Source organism: Zootermopsis nevadensis, unplaced genomic scaffold (assembly GCF_977971745.1).
Source record: "Zootermopsis nevadensis isolate Lab colony 2312 unplaced genomic scaffold, Znev_1.0 Znev_ptg000030l, whole genome shotgun sequence".
NCBI lineage: Eukaryota > Metazoa > Arthropoda > Insecta > Blattodea > Termopsidae > Zootermopsis > Zootermopsis nevadensis.
The window spans coordinates 17,476,456-17,494,121 of record NW_028259162.1 but is presented as its reverse complement, the minus strand read 5'-3'; the positions used below and the strand labels follow the sequence as shown (position 1 = coordinate 17,494,121).

The following is a 17,666-nucleotide window of genomic DNA, read 5'->3' as shown; positions in this document are numbered from 1 at the left end:
CATAAATCCCGAATTTCACTCATTCACAACGGTTAAATGCGATGACAAAAGAACAAGATAAGGCGATAAATTATTGAACTAGGCATGTGGAATCAGGTACACTGGAGGGTTACGGAGTTATCTACAAACGTATTAAATATTCCTTTGTACGTTCAATTTACTAACACACCGACGATAGTAATCCTTGAAAACTATTAAATTTGGCATAGAAATCACAGCAATGCCAAACATCTACCCTATAAGAAACATTCCTAAAACAAGCTGTAGTGGGACGAATATGTAATTCAGTGTCAGATGAAAGGAAAAAGAAAGGTATACTATATTTTGTTAGGTTAGGCCCTTACTGAATGATCATTTGGAAGAAAAAGGGTTTTGATATGTATACATGTCAAGTTGTGTTGTTGAAGCTTCACATTACTCTTTTATCTATTAAACCTGAATATTTATGTTTCCCTAATTCAGGGATATTATACGAAAAAAATAAATATAACACAGTCATAATTTGAGGAGTTCAACCTATGTGGCAGGACGATATGACCAAGAATTTTATAACGTCTTATTTTAGATAAAATGAAAATTATGGAACATGAAAGGTGAAAGAAACTTCACTTTATTCTGGAGATATATATCTCACATCTCATTTGAGAAACTAGTCTAGACGTATAAAATAAGTAAACAAACAATTATTAATACTGTAGAAAGACACTATTGCCACACGCGTTTCAACCTCAAGAGGTCATCATCAGTGGCATCTGGGAAATTAATTCATTTAATCGAATGGTTTAAACTGGATTTAGAAATAAATAAGGCGTTTCACAAAAGTTAGGGTAGACTTTATAGTATAGACATTGCCTGTTGAACCATATGTTAGCATTAGAAACTAGGAGTTTCCTCTTCAGTTTTAAGATAATCTAGACGTGGTATAATATTTAGTTCATATGAAATTTCTCAGAATATGCCGAATCAAACATTAGCACCGTCTCTCTAAGCCAGTGGTATTCAACCTTTTTTGTTCGCGTACCCCCAGATATAATTTCTCTTCAACTTTGTACCCCCAAAGTTGTTGGTGTATAATTCAAGTTATACATAGTATATAATCTACATCTAAAATAAATTAGATTACTGATTATTCAGTGTTTATCATAAAATAATATATACATTTTTTAAATTTCACGTACCCCCTAAGATGCCTTCGAGTACCCCAGGTTGAATACCACTGCTCTAAGCAACACAGATCCATGACAACCGCATAACGGAACGCAAAGATTTGTATGACAGGCCAGCCAATAAGTTTTCGCAACACCGAAATAGTTTCTTATTCTAACACGTGGGTGGGGGGGGTGTCTGATGTACATGTAGAAGGACAATTTAATCTTTATTAAAACCACACAAAACCTTAAAATATCCTGACGTCACATATCCGCTCTCTTTCTCACTGAAAACTGTCACCTCAGCGACGTAATTCTTTATACAGCGACTAGGCAAATACGAACACGACATATAATATAAGCCACCATTAATTTTTCTTATATCTGTGACCTAGTGCGATTTTATGGAATGGATCTGGTGCTGATGGCTGCTCGGATGAAAAGTTACGTCTGCGATGTAACGAGATGTTATTTTCCTCTTTCATTTTCTTAGAAATATGATTTTAAACTTAAGTGTTCAGTGTATGTGATGTCTTATACTAAGAATTATTTAAAAATTCAGTTTCTTCCCCAAGAAAATACTAGAACAATTTATTAATGTTATTTAGGAAAATAATTTATTCTGAGAATCGTCTGAAACCAATGAATTCACTCTGCGGGCAAATTGCAAAACTACTCCACTGAATGTCACAGCTGGAGGCACAAATATTATCGCTGTCCTCTGAAGGGTTAAACGTAACTGAGTCAGACAAAGGTAGCTCGAGAGCGCAAAGGGAGGAGACTTTGGACGCCAAACGTTCCCTACTGTCGTTTTGCTAACCCCGATGACGGTAGCAAAATGCTGCATAGAACATGAGTATTCAACCCAAAGCCTGAGGACCATGTGAGGTTCTCCGACACATTTTCTGCGATCAGCGTATATGTAATGTCTAGGCGCGTTTGCAACTGTGGAGAGCGGCAAAGAATCACTCCTTCTGTCCTTCAACACGTGACTACTCGAGAAATGATGCACAAATTTTTATAAAATTTTACATTCGGGGTTTCACGAAAACTACCCAGCCATGAGAATTTTTATTTAAATCGGACAATTTTAATGAGATGATGTAACGTAATTGTTTACTTAAAAACATTAATCAATCTAACTTTGTAACTGTGACGTAGCGAAGGTTTTTTTAAAATACAATTGAATTTTCAACTAGGAATTCTAGTTTCCATGACGTCACAAGGTACATTCTGCAGACTGTCTTTTTGTGCCATATTTTAGGTTTGAATTAAACCAGAAGGCAAGAAAAACATTATCAATGCAACTTCCGCATACCAAATGCACGAATCAAAGACTACCTTAGCTCTCAAAGTTATATGGCATTGTTATTCTGTGTGTTCAATCAATATTGAAACTTGAAAGTTAAATGTAAATGCTCTAGGCGAACCATTTATCTGAAGTCCATTGTATTCATAACGGCCACCCAATGAACCAGAGCCATGTCAGATGAACCCTGTCCACAATCCAAGCACCGTGTTTTAGGATCACTCTCAGTATTATCTTCTTCTTTAAAACAAGGTCTTCAACTTGTCTGGGCCCCACCAAATGTTGTAGCCCTATGTTTATAATCTCTCCCATGCGTTATGCATATCCTGTTCACGTCTATCTTATTTAGTTGATCATTGTGTAAAAAAATATTACTGGAGCTAAAATAAATTTATGTGAATAACAACAAAATGATAAGGAATAGAAGACATTTAAATAAACATAACCTGTGTTGAACAAGACGTTAATGGAACACAGAGAGGAAGATTTCTGAAACATTAAAAAATTCATTAAGAACAAGGACACAATTCAGAGAGATATTTTGGGCGACTGAAACCAGAAAGGGGACCACAATTGGCATAAATTTGTGAAGTGGAATTTATATTGTTGATGATTGATACTTTGATACAGGCAACTCTTGGTTTACGAACATTCGCTATAAAGAACGTCACAATTCATTCAAAATTTCTTAAGTCGCCAATAGATAGAGTTCCTTATAATACGAAATGCCAAACGTATAGTGACCATAATTGTGAGATTTAAATAAATAAACTTTAAAAAATGTATTTATTACAATAATTATAAGAAAATTATTATATGATAATTATACTGAACTGTTCTTGGTTAATAAAACTAATCTAGCCAGTAAAGAAACGTTGGTTTACATGCCACACCGCGTAGAATGTTTTCTCGCGTAACGCATACATACGTTATAATAAAATGTATTGTATAGGCCATTCGATGTTTAGTACGTGGTTTTAATGCTTTAAAATGGCTGTTAATGTATACGATACGTATCGTAATAGCTCAGGAATACAAGATACACATAACGAACAACGTCTCGGAACGGAAATCGTTCGTAAACCGAGAGTTGCCTGTAATTTATATCCATTACAATAACTCTACTAATTCTTACGTTCGAATATGAAGTCTGGTCTATCGCACTAAGGGGAGAATAAAGATACAGACACTCGACAAAGTGTAAGAATTTTACTAACATTTCATCTGTAATGATATTTCAGCAATGCTACCTTTTCATACAAAACAAGAATATAAATTCACGTTTCATTATAATAACTTGCTAAGTATCGATCTCTGTATCAATGTAGGCCTACGGAGCTACGAAAGGTAGAAACAGAAAAGAATACGTGGTTTTCACAGCGGTGAGTATAAAGATTTCTGTCTTCTGGGTTGTTGCGATCGCCCTGATAACGGAGGCAGTATGACCCCCGAAACGTCGGTAAACATCTACCATACTACACAGCGCAACAACCCAGAAGACAGAAATCATCAGCTGAAGAGTAGTAGGCTGTAATGTTTTATGTATTAAACACCCCTGGAGATCTTAAGTAAACTGTCACAACAAGAACGACATACAGTCCACGACTGTAATCTTGAGACTTGCGGGGTGAGGAAGTGGGGTGAAGGAGAAAGGAGGAATGATAGCGTCTGCCTTTAAGGGTGGCCACACACGCTACGGCTTACCGGAAGGCTTACGTCTGTGAAGGCCAACCTTCCAGCAAACCGGAGCGTGTGTGGTGAATTTGGCCGGAAGGTTTGACCGGAAACCGAGCCTCCGATAAATCTGCAGTCTCTTGATTTTTTGCCTCGAGACTTACTGAATGTTTACAAGTCGCAACGTGTGTGGGCAGAGACGAGGGTAAAGGCAAGGCTTGTAGCATTTAGTCATCTCAACCAGCCACCGAGAACTTCAAATCCTAAGTTTAACAGTTCCAAATATGTGTCCTCATCCATTCCAGTCCGTCGGCTCTAATCGAGTTTCATTCAACAAATTTAAGTGAGAATGTTTTGATCCATCTAACCAACTTAGAACGTTCAACTTTCTTTTATTTTTCAACATTAAAGTAACAGCAAGACCGATTAAAATTTCATCGTCTTCACTGAACATTTTGTAGCATCGACTGAAGAATAAAAAGACTGAGCACAAAGTCTGTACGTGTGTGGACCCTCAGAGGTCTGAGGCTTACCTTCCGACCTTAACTTGGAAGGCAGGCCTTCCGGTAAGCCGTAGCGTGTGTGGCCACTCTAACGCTACGGACTTCCTGCATTCCTTACAAGTCTCAAGATTACAGTCGTCGACTGTACATAATGTATGTTGTAGTCTTGTCATTCGATAGCTCGAAACAGAGTCGACTGAAGTTCCTCAGGCCCTGGGTTACAGTGTACTGAAAAGTGTTAAAATTACATTCGTCCAAGAGACTCGAGAGAGGAAAAATACTGGCATGTATGATCCCAAATTGTACATGGATTGTAAAGATCATAAAAAACATAACAAAATTAGATCCAGCCACAATGTTATGACTCATAACTTCACACGCGAGATTTAACAGTGTCATATATATGTCATACTTTATAAAACGAGTTAATTATCCAGAACATGGTGTTAAAGTTAATTTTACTATACATGTTCACAATTTAAAGCATCATACTGGCCTTAACAGTAAAATGTCGCCTACATTTCACGTCACTATTCCTTTATGTTCCCAGCAGCCCGAAAACATGGGCTATATATTGACAGCTTCATGAATGCGCCGCTTAAGCGAAACAGATGAATGTAGCTTTCAGTGGAGGCTTTTAAAACAGAGTTTTGTTCCATCACCGTCATTTTTTAAAAGCTTTAATCATGAAATAAATTCGTTAAATCTATTTGAAAAATCAAGCACGCTGCAACTTACTAGTGGATGTTTAAATTTAAAACGAAAATGAAACTTAAATAACTTGGACTGCGGAATTCTAAATTGTGAAACTTTATTCTCGTAGACTGTCACCAACATTTCGTAGAAACTTAACGCCTTGTACTCAAACCATATTTTCACCACCGTAAAAACCTCATCTCTTAGGACCATGATAATGAAGACAGCAAGTATTCCTAAAATTCCGGTCACATTTTACCAGACTACACGACTCTACGACCCAGAAGACAGGAATCTTAAGCCCTGTTAAGTTATTATGTTTCTAACCTGCATAAATTAGGGGCAAAAGGCGAGGAAATTTTTACTTCAAAGTAAAAAATAAAATAACTTAACCTAACCTAACCAATAAGCGTAATAAACAGTTCAGAGCGGAAATTGGCATAAGGAAAATACCTTTAAGACTTTTTTTCTTAGATATACACGAATTGAATGCCGGACAGGAATTATAATTTATTCTGTTACAAGGAAGGGCCATCCTGATGGACGCCATATGAGCAATCTGCTCGAAAACAGGCCACAGCAGCTTCTGCCCATCTTTTCCAGCACAAGAAAGTAGACGTCTTATTATCTGTGCATTATAAATAACCAAGATCAACCCGTCCTTGTTATAATTTATAATAAATAATATTTATTAAAATGATTTTTTATGAATCGAGGACGTCCTCTTCACAAAGTTGTCACTGTCCACAGCTATGAAACATTTTTCTATTACCGTAACTCTCCTCCATCGGCATCCCATTACGTCTTACTAATTCCTGTTATTCCATTTACTTCTAGTTCTGAACAGGCAATTTCCTATATTTTTAAATCTCCAACACTAGTATAGTATATTATGCTCTTATAAGATAATTCTTAATTTATATGAAGCCTTTCATTATGCAAACGTTCTTAACTTGTTTAAAAGATTTTTAGTAACATAAATATGGCATCTCCATCCATATCGTAAACAGAATTCAGGAAAATTTTTAATTTAAATAAAAATGAATGTATAATCAACAGTTTAATGAGAGAATTTTCATAGAAGTAATATGGGTCTTCTATCAGTACCCATTTTTAATCCTTGCTGGAACTAGACTATGTAAGCTTAGTGAGAGATTTCTCGATGTTTCTTCAGTCCTTCCAACAAAATTCTAAAATAGCACCTAAAAACAGTCTCTATATCTTTCCCATTCATCACAGACATGCTACCATTGGAAGCCATTCGAAGCTACAAGATTTCCATCTCTCGTCAGTCTTTCCAAAATAAACTAATCGTTATAATAATAAGCACATCACATTTTGTGGAAAATCGTTTTTCCACATGCAGACACTGATAAAGCTTCGTTACATAACACAAGATTTATCTGTCGCCTAAATGCATTTACTAACGGTCTATTGCAACAGGCAACCCAAAGCTTAGCACAATGTTTAGTCTCTCTGAAATACGTGATATATGTTAATCTTTCGTCGTCTGTAATGGATTAGGAACTTTATCCTAATCTGCTTGATACTTAATTCCTATACAATGGAAAGTTTAAATACGATGCAATTTTAGACCACACCACTACGAAGCCTCTACTAAAACAGAGCAAGGCACAAATGTGGACAAACAACTTCTCCTTAGCGCGATTCAGGACCGCGATACTCGTGGTTTAAGAATATGCGCGCCTTAAACCTCGCGGTAACGAGAATAGTCGTACGTGTTCATTATTTAATACAATTATCAACTTGCTTGTCCAAGACGTTACTCATATAAATCGCTTCTGCCCTGAACACAATAGAAGCGGAAAGCGAGAGTCCACTGACAGTAGCTATTTTCAGGAAGTCCCGGGTTTGATTCTTGAACCGGGGACTTACTTTAGGTCTATCAAACGCTGAGAGAACACTTTAAGACAGACAACGAATAATTTCTTCCGTATTCGATATTTTACAAGTTAACACTGAAATTTATTCTTTCATTTATTGCCATTTATTTAGTGACGGTGGCAAATGTCGTTAAATAATCCTGTGAATAAACAATAACTGAAATGTTCTAAATAGCTTAAATTTGATAAATAAACGTTACTGTAAGAAACAAACATTTTCACGTTTTGCTAAAAAAAAAAAAAAAGACATACCGAAGTCGATCGCGGTTAATCTTTGTGACGCTTACTTACCTGTTAGTGGAGGCACACTGCTTCCTTCCCAATTCGCGCTAGAATTTGTCACTTTCGTTAAGGGCGCTAGCGTCCGCCTTACCCCAGCGACAGCGAGCGGACTACTGATGGGGCGAGGCGTCTGCTAGCGGTGACGCAGATCCGCTCGCTCGCTTTTCGAGCGTCTACGACATTCTTGATCAATTAGACCGTGACGAGCATCAAGGAGGCCGTTCTAATGCTTATATCACGTTAAAACACTCGTACTTGAAGTAATGCAATAGTAAGCAAGAGACGCACGTATCTGATGATCGTCCTCATTGATTACTAATTTACTTTACGTATCTAAACCACGTCATTAAAAATCATTGCATGGTAGAATGGTCTCGTTAATGACTACAAATGGCTTTGGAAGGTACCTGTTGTAACAATTTTAAAGTTGAAGATAGGCGTCTTTTATGATGTTGCGCTGTACAGTCTGGTAGATATTCGTCGACGTTTCAAGGCTATCGCTCTAATGTTATACGAACTATGTATCTCTTTATCATTGGCTAATATCTACCATAATGCACGGTGAAACATACCAGAAGACAAGCATATTCATAATCGTTGTCGTTATAACCTAAAATATCGCCTATTTTAAGAACCTATCTAAGCAGCCATCTGGGGAGACTGAGAAAAACGACAGCTGACCTGTCGAGTAGAGAGTCGAACCCGGGAACTCCCAAACACGTCGTGATCACTTCAAAGAGAAACTTCGGTTAAATTTCATGATCTTGTTTTGCGGTGAAAGACAGTAAACAAAGGTTGGGGGATGGCGAACGTCTTTGTGATCACCGACCATGAAGTTCAGGACGTCGCTTCAGCCTTAATGCACATGGTCGGCTGCACATGGTACATCCAACCACGGTACGTTTTCGCAAAAGAAGATACGACAGTGGCCCGATGGTGGTACAGCCTCGACAACCACATCAGTTATGAAGGAAGGAATTCATAAATGCGAGTTACACTAGCAAATCAACTACTAGGTATATTGTGCAGAAATTTCCACGGGGTACAAAGAAATATGTTACATTCTTCCAAAATTACTTTAAGCTCTAATCACGACTTATCAGCGTTTTTAATAACTACAGCAGCAGAATCGACCATGACAACATTTCTTACAATTTTTCAGTTAACGTTTCGTCTCAGGGCAACACCTTATGTACCCCTATTTATTTACGACTAATCTCAAACTACGCGTAATCGTGTACTACTGAAACAACAAGATGTTCTAACAAAGACTTTACCTAATTTTTCTGTACTTCACACACCTCCTGATTCAGAACCGCTGGTTAATATATTCTAACAGAAGCGTACTTTGGGGAGAAGTCACGTGTTCAACTCACCCTCACCAAAATATCCTAGTTAATGTATTTGTTTAGTCACAGCGCTGAGTCTGTGGTCGATAATTCAGTTACACGCAGACTTTGTTAACAAATATTCCGTAATATCGAACTATATTATTCTCGAAGTTTAAAGGTTTGTGACTATATTGCGTTACATTGTGTTGACCGCCTTTCTTTAGTTTGTAAACCGTCTAAATATTATAAAATTACAACTTTTCGGAATCTGTGTCCTTCTTCCGTATTCATTTAAAAAGGTAGGAGGACAGAACGAGATAAATCTTTTGCCCACCCTCACTGACCTGGCCTCACACTTGAGATCTGATGAATAAAGTCCAAGACAACACTTTCCTCCTCCTTTCAACGTTAATTTTAATTCTGTGCAAAATGCCACATGGATAAGAGCATAATCAGATGGTATAATATTGTGGTAGAGACTCATTTTAATTAACTTTTATTAATTAATGAAGACTTCACCTACGTTTTCTACACGAGGAGAGCCCGCCAGACCTACCACTGACGTCATTAATTACAGGTTTGCTTCTTGATTTCTGTGACAACGATGACATGAAACTTGCTATTGTGAATCCACTCAACAGAATCCATCACTCGTCTATTCTAATTTACGTGCTCTCTACGAGCATAAGAAGAAGGAGAAATAGAATAAAATAGAATAAGATAAGAATCTAAAAACACAAACAGGAAACAGAAGGTAAGAATAAATGTGTGTTCGCCTTCAATAATTTATTATATTATGTCTAGTTGTACTTGCACATTATCTTACAAGGCCAAATTTTATCCCTGAGTTTCATTACACAGTGAATTTATTATTTTATTTAGTGTTCTGTCTGACGACAGGTCCATATGAACAGGATCCTTCCGTCCTTTTCTCGGACTGGGACCTGTTCATATACGTTCTTGGCAGATGATCCAGAAGTGGTTTTGCCATTGCCTTCTTCTGTGTGTGAATGGAGTAATTGTTGGGATGCCACGGAGAAACCGGGGAAGCCCCCGGAGGAAAACTCCGTGTTCCCTAGACCACGGCCTTGCCCAACACAAGTTATAAATTCGGGCACCACCGGGAATCGAACCCGAGACCCCAGGATTACAAGGCCAGCGTTCTAACCGCTAGACCACCGTGGCATACACAGTGAATACTGGGAAGTATATTTGAAAGAAATGAACTGTCAAGTTTTCAAAATTTTCATTCCCAAAACAGCTGTCTTTGTAATACCAAGCTGTTATTGTTTACCAGGGGTGTCATCGAACTACTTTTAAAATGAACGTGACAAGATTCATCTTGCACCAATAATTATCACACATCGCACGCACTATATTTTAATAATTTCTATTTCTTATTCACCACATTTCTTACCCGTGGTGTAGCAAGTTGAGTTTGACTTGTCTCAACTGGCTTTGGCACACGTTCATATCATCTGTTCGTTTCCACTTGGTTACAGATAACACTGAAATAAAATTGTATTCACGCCCGATCCCAACGTTCTATATATTCTTCCTTATCTACAGCTGGGCATTCCGCTATTAAATAGTTGTCAACGAATTACTTTCAAACTCAGCAGAATTATTACCCTTCGCATGCATTTTCTAACTTACTTCTCTCTGCCAACTCGTCCAGACAAGATCTAAGGTCCTCCCAGACTCTTGTCCAATGGGCACCGGAGTTCCTTCGTCGGGATAAAGTGGACGGAGCGTGCAATTAATCGCTCATATTATTTTAATGTCGAGGTTGTAAAGTTGTCCCAGAGCTAAATGAAAGCACCACGGAATTAAAATGTATAAAGAGTGAAGTTCCATCCACTTTTTGCTTTGATATTGTATTAATATTATTCCATCTATTCACCACTTTATATGGTATTTACTTCCAGGTACCCGAGACAAACCTTACCCTAAGGTACATTGTGCAGCAGCTATTTCCGAAATACATTTTGTTTTTAATATGTATTACATGTGTTATATAGTTTTATTGTGAGGAATGACTATATATTTTACGTCAGCGTCTTTCGAATGATGTATTATTATTATTATTATTATTATTATTATCCCATCTCTTCACCACTTTATGGGGTATGTATTTCCATGTACCCGAGACAGACCTTGTCCCTCCTTCATCGAAGTGTAAACAAGTTAACAGGCATCCTGTACCTATCGAATGGTTAATGAGACGAAATGAATGTTTCATTCAGTACTTTAATTAAAATTGAAATAACGCAATTTATCTAGCAAGTCCAATTTATATTTTGTAGATAATTTTTGGTTTGCTAAGTGGGAACAATTAACAGGAAAATGCTTTCACTGAGAGTACAGACCGAAAATACTGTTTCAACTGCAGCCTTTTTTTATATATCATTGTACTAGAGTCCAGCCTGCCCTGTGGTCTGTCGTCCGTAAGCTACACAAGCACAAAAGAACTTTATACTTTCAAAAACGACATGGAAAATAAACACCAGTCGATAGAAAAACTCTCAAAGTTTTGTATGCACTTCACAGAAACTTGATATGTGCTCGGCGAGACACACAGAAGATGTCAAGATGACAATCCAACTCGTTCCAAACTTTGAGCAGAGTCCCTAGTGATGTGATTCGCTGCCTCAACTCTAGTAAGTCTGGCGATCGAGGCGGCCATCTGCACCATACGACGTCATTGGCTTCTGCATGACCGATTCATTTCCGGAGAAGGTGCACGTTCAGGGGGTTCAGAACAGCCACGTGGAAATAAGGCGGTGCTTCGGCTTGTTGGAAGATAAAGTCGTTAGAATCCTCTTCCATTTGGGACAGAATCCATAAGGTAAGCAAGTCTATGCAAGAGTTAGCCGTGACGGTGTTTTAAAAGACGAATAAGGGATCATAAACCTACTTCTTTGAAGTGGTACAGAACACACAGTGAACCTCTTTCGCGCTGGAAGGTGACATGAGGATTTTCTGTTCCCTAACACGGAAATTATTCGGGTTCGTTTTACCGTTGATGTGGAAAGTACCCTCGTCACTAAAAATAAACCTGGAGTGCAAGTCACTAATTTTTAATCCTGGCTTGGATCTCCCGGCAGAATTTATATCGCACGGCCAAATCTTCTGGTTTCAGATCCTGGACCAATTGTAGTTTGTACGGTTTCGTAAATAACCGCTTGTACAGGATTTAGCAGACGTTGTTTGTGATATATGCAATTCACGACTCGCTCGGCCGAACACGGTCCTCAGTTGCATCACACACAGAGGGTCAACCAGAACTCTTGCCTTTGCAAGTGAACCCTTTCTGCTGGGTTTTGGTTTTATCAATAAAGAATGTATAAATATGATTGTATCATGTAAGAACTTCAGGCTGAAATGACACTTTTTATAAATTAGGAGGATACAAGTAAGAAAGACGCCCTAGAAAGTGGGGAATCCCTGGTGTCGTCACCAGCCAGACAGACGCCAACGTAACCACGTGCGGGTTTCCATAAACGTCAGTAGCGCCGTTCGTGGAGGTCAACGGATAAATTTGGCGAACGCGCCGGAATTTGTACGCTATGCGTGCATTTTCTGGCCCGTCTCTCTTAGCCGCTGCTTTAAAACCGGCTTTGGGGTCCATACAAAGGGCGACAACTCTCTTTCCGCGGTCGTAAAGTGTCTGGGGTGTGAAATCGACCAGTTACCTAGTGCCGAGGTTAAAATACGTGGAGTAATACCTCCATTCTCCATACATCTTGATTGGGCATAGAGATAAAATTAGTTTTGCTTCGACCACGATCTTATATATGTTCTGAGAGATCTTCTCCGCAGTTTCTACTGTCGCCTCTCTCGTCTATTCGCAGATTTTTCAGATTGCATTATTAACTGTAGAGTTTATGTAGCTTTGGATGAGATACTGTGTGTCAGTAATCAGGGAGATGCAGGCTGTTTATCGGGACTGTACAGTTTTAATCTCGAGGGACTGGCAAAATTACCACAACTCAGCATAACAGTTTACATCGCCGGAACCAAGACTGAGTACAGATACAACTGAGCCGAGCAATGCCACTGAGGTAATCTACGAAACCTCTCCTGTTTTAATAATTTCCTTCTAGGCCAATTTTTCAATTTTTAATTTGTATGGTTTGAGGTTTTCACAGCGGTGAGTATGAAGATTTCTGTCTTCTGGGTTCTTGCGCTGTGTAGTCTGGTAGATGTTTACTAAAGTTTCGGAGGTCATACTGCCTCCATCATCAGAGCGATTCATACTACACAGCGCAACAACCCAGAAGACAGAAATCTTCAATTTTTAATATCTTCATATCGCCATCCTGTGCCTTATATCCAGTCGTTTAAACAACACTGTACTAAATTAGAAGATTTATCATCATATTCAGAAATTTCCATGTGATCCCATCCAGAGCCAACTCATTTATTCCCACATTCCAACATCCTTTTACATAAGATGGCTTGTATCCTGTGGTCTGTACTTTGGACATTTCAGTTGTCTTTCTACGTAAGATTTATATTGATGAAATAATGTGGTAGACGATAAATTTGTCGAAATAAATGCAAAAATAAATAAGCTTATACTTGTAAACTGTTACGAAGTTTACTTGCATTCATTTACTTAAGAAATATGAGATACAATCCAACAGTGACGTAAAATCTATTATCTAATTAACTCTCAGTGTTCTGACGCATTGTCAGTAGCTATAGGAAAACAATTCTAGTAACAGATAATTATTAGGCTGTAACAATACTTCGAGCCGCCACGGTGGTCTAGCGGTCAGAACACCAGCCTTGTAATCCTGAGGTCCCGGATTCAATTCCCGGTGGTGCTCAGATTTATAACTTGTGTTGGGCAAGGCCGTGGTCTAGGCGACACGGAGTTTTCCTCCGGGGGCTTCCCCGGTTTCTCCGTGGCATCCCAACAATTACTCCATTCATACACAGAAGAAGGCAATGGCAAACCACTTCTGGATCATCTGCCAAGAACGTATATGAACAGGTCCCAGTCCGAGAAAAGGATGGAAGGATCCTGTTCATATGGACCTATCGTCAGACAGAACACTAAATAAAAAAAATACTTCCCTAAGATTATTTTAATATTTTCCTCCCATTTACACAATAACCGTGTTCCTGTGTAATATCCTATAACATGATATCTTTCCACGGTTGAGAGTGTTTGCTCAACGCTGAACACTCAAGTTGGAGAAACATCCCTTGGTGGCTACTCACGACAGCTCATTCAGTGTTTTCGTTAACTACCCTCCATATCTGGAGGGTGTCTCCCCCACCCACAGTATCAGGATACGCCATGTTGTAGCCACAAGGGACACACTTAAGACAGAATAATAATAAAAACAACTGAAAATCGCTTGATACTCTTATCTTCACCCTCCGTCTTTCAAAAAAACACTTATTTTAATGCTTGGATTTCAAAGACATGACACATTTCCTTGCAATAAACGACGAAGAGAGAGAGACATAACCTCTCGTAAGCTTCACTCGTTTCTTAGCAACAGACGAAGAGCTGTGAGTCAGTAAGTAAGTAGTTCAACAGGTGACACTTGCCACGGATTCAAGAAGCACTGCTACGTTCTGGGCTTAGGGGGTGGGGTATGGGGAGACATCATTAAATGTTTCAGCGACAACTAACGTCTTCAGCGTAATGGTTTCCTGTGCTTAATTAAGCCCAATGCCTTAATGAAGAAAGTGAGAGCCGAGGTACAGACGGACGCATTGTGATTTCAGCACTGGATGGCTGTTTGTGGTCAGTTTAACGCCTCCTAGCAACCTCCACGTGTACAATATTTTTTTTTATTTAGTGTTCTGTCTGACGACAGGTCCATATGAACAGGATCCTTCCATCCTTTTCTCGGACTGGGACCTGTTCATATACGTTCTTGGCAGATGATCCAGAAGTGGTTTGCCATTGCCTTCTTCTGTGTGTGAATGGAGTAATTGTTGGAATGCCACGGAGGAAAACTCCGTGTTGCCTAGACCACGGCCTTGCCCAACACAAGTTATAAATTCGGGCACCGCCGGGAATCGAACCCGAGACCCCAGGATTACAAGGCCAGCGTTCTAACCGCTAGACCACCGTGGCCTTTTTAAGGTACCACGCGGAATTATGCGCTGATGGATTTGGGGAAATCACTAGAATGCGAAAAGGTCAAAACTCTAACCGGATGACTCTCGAATACAAAGGTAGAATGACGACGCCTATAGTCAGAGTTTAAACATGCAACATTAAATCATTTTCAGACCTCTTCATACATACAGTCTAGTTTCATTTTTTTAAAAAAATGGTACTCGTAAGTTAGTAATTACATTTGGAGTCGGAGCAGGCAAAATGGAATAACCCATAAAAGTTTCGCTGTTGATGAACTCTTTTGTCATTCAGAATGAATTACTCTCCTTTCTGCGTACACATGATGCTTTATTTCTCGCGAAATATGATGTGTACTCGCTGAATGCCATCTTTAGGTCGGCCATGCTCACGTATGAACAGACGACGAGACGTGAATTACACCAGAACAGTAACGACATCTACGTTTGGGTGTAGCGAAACTAAGCTCACGCCAGACAGTGAAAACAGAACTGCTGTATAAGTGTCATAGTCATAAAAGGTACAAAGATAAAATGTTCCCGGTGCTTAATTAAGTTCCATAAAGAAATTTCAGAAAGTGAAGGTCATTTTTACGCTCAGACCGTTGTATCATCCGGAAAGAAATCCCTTTGCCTGTTACATTGGAGGTTAGGTTGACCTCAAAGCTACGGTGATAAGGAACGAACAATGTAAAATAGCAACATACGAATCCACGTTCACTCAAAACAAACATTCCAAGTTACAAAAATAATAGATTTTAAACTCTGACGGCACCAACCCATTTCCCTGTTGGAAGACTTTACGTGGTAAGGTACAATTTCTATTGTTGAATAGACGCAGACAGTTAACTTTAGCTGCCAAGAGATGGCATGTCACGTTCATTTCCACGATCTCTATTGGCAAAAGGACCACAGCCTTTAACCAAAGTTTATTGTGTGTAGCATTGAAACGGAAGTTATTTTAAACTTTTTAACCGTTACCACCACACATTGCTGTCTGCTAGTACACAAAGATAAATTATTATGATACGATCCTGCATGTTTTTGTAAGCCTGGAGTCTTTCTGTGGCCCCTCAACACTCTCAACTGAGAACCACTAATCCTTCGGGACACTTTATGTGCCACGTGAGCTCGCGGCCCGGGAACACGTCTTGTGTACTCTAGCATCGATTTCTGACGAGTGCACAGTAGACGGACGGGCTCATTGGTCGACCCTGGGATTCGTGCTTCTGTACACTCAACTAAATTACAATGGCGTATACTTAAGTGTTTTTAAACGCCCAGTAGTAACACTGGACTGATTAGATTTAACTGTTGCTTTTACAGAGCTCTTCTGAACGGCTAGTACTTGTTCATCCATTAACAGTTTTTTTTTATTTCTGTGTTTATTTCAATCAGAAATTACGTAAAGGACCTTACGCCAAGGCCATAAGTGTTCAAGAACTGAAGACAAGTTTCTGAAACACTTACCAATCCTAGCAAAACAGAGCAGAATAATAGAGTAGTATAGTAATGAAATTTTGTCTCGAATTCTGTTCTGCGTGACCACTGGCATTTAAATTAAAATTTTCGAATATTATAGAATAAAGCCCTTTCTTAGCAGAATACATCTACTTTGTACAATAAATGTAATTATACCCCTTTGTCACAATGTATCCATAATTTATTTACTCACAAATAAAGTCTATATCTTACAAAAGCACCTTAATTACATCAGCAGAATCTGAAACAGTTACCAACAGGGACTGTAATGTCATGAATCACAAACATCAATGTCTGGTTCCTAGCTCCATTTAGCCAAACCCGGTGAGGCAGACATTTTTCCTTTCGTCATCGTGTCCGGAGTCTCCTATTCAGTGTTTACCGAGGCAAGGTGGCCTGGTCGTGAAACTGTCCACTAATCTTTATCTAATGCCGACGTTAATAATGCGTAGGAGTTATACTCCTCTCCCCCAAAGCGTCTATATGGCGTGTAACAAGACATCTTCACTTTTTTAAAGCCCTGCCTAAATTCCCCGTATATCTTTATGGCCTTGTGTTTTACCGAAACACACGTGAAACTTTCTTTGCCTTAAAATTGTATTACGTATAAACACAAATTGGTATTCGCCCATCAACTCTAGTTTTTATTCCGTGTTATCTGTAAACATATTCTAAAAAAACAATCCACAGGGTGTAGCCACTTCACCGCGATGTTGGAGACACGATTATTGCAAAACAGAGCATAAGTACGAATACTTTAAAAAGTAAGGGAAATTTCGCCCACTGCGATATTTCGCCAAGGTGGCCATGGCCCTTTTTGAGGAAAAACACGGAAATATACGGTGACGTTGGCAACAGTGTTCTGTGAAAGAGTAATGCATTTCGGCCACGCTCAGTTTCCAGAGCAAAACATTTTCAGTTTTTTTTAATATCCTGAGTTTTTGGAAACACGTTTATTAATTCTGAAAATACATCGAAAGGTGATTGTGTCGTTTGCATTTGCAGAGGTTATTGCATGTCAGTTTTAACAACTTTGTCATAAGCATGTCGCAGGTACGCGCTGCCATGTTGGAAAGTCTTTTTAATTCTAATTTCGCCCACCTAATGGTTCCTAATCCCGCCCATAGGCATAATTAGGAAAAAAAATTAAATAACGTGTTCACATTAACATAAACTTTATTTTCATGTAGATTCCGATAAAACGGAAGTCTTGGGACAAAGGGCCCATGAAA

General features: G+C 38.8%; 1 protein-coding gene across 3 annotated transcripts in view; it reads right to left on the bottom strand.

Moving 5' to 3' along the window:
- Positions 1 to 17,666, bottom strand: part of LOC110833757 (uncharacterized) — a 139,395-nt gene that overhangs the window by 72,391 nt on the left and 49,338 nt on the right. The window contains exon 1 of one of the 3 annotated variants that reach the window (XM_087358427.1): positions 7,526 to 7,617. The exons of the other annotated variants lie outside the window; for them this stretch is intronic. The gene's annotated coding sequence lies outside the window, so the exon portion shown is untranslated. Of the gene's footprint in view, positions 1 to 7,525; positions 7,618 to 17,666 lie in introns of those variants that run through there. 3 annotated transcript variants of the gene reach the window in all.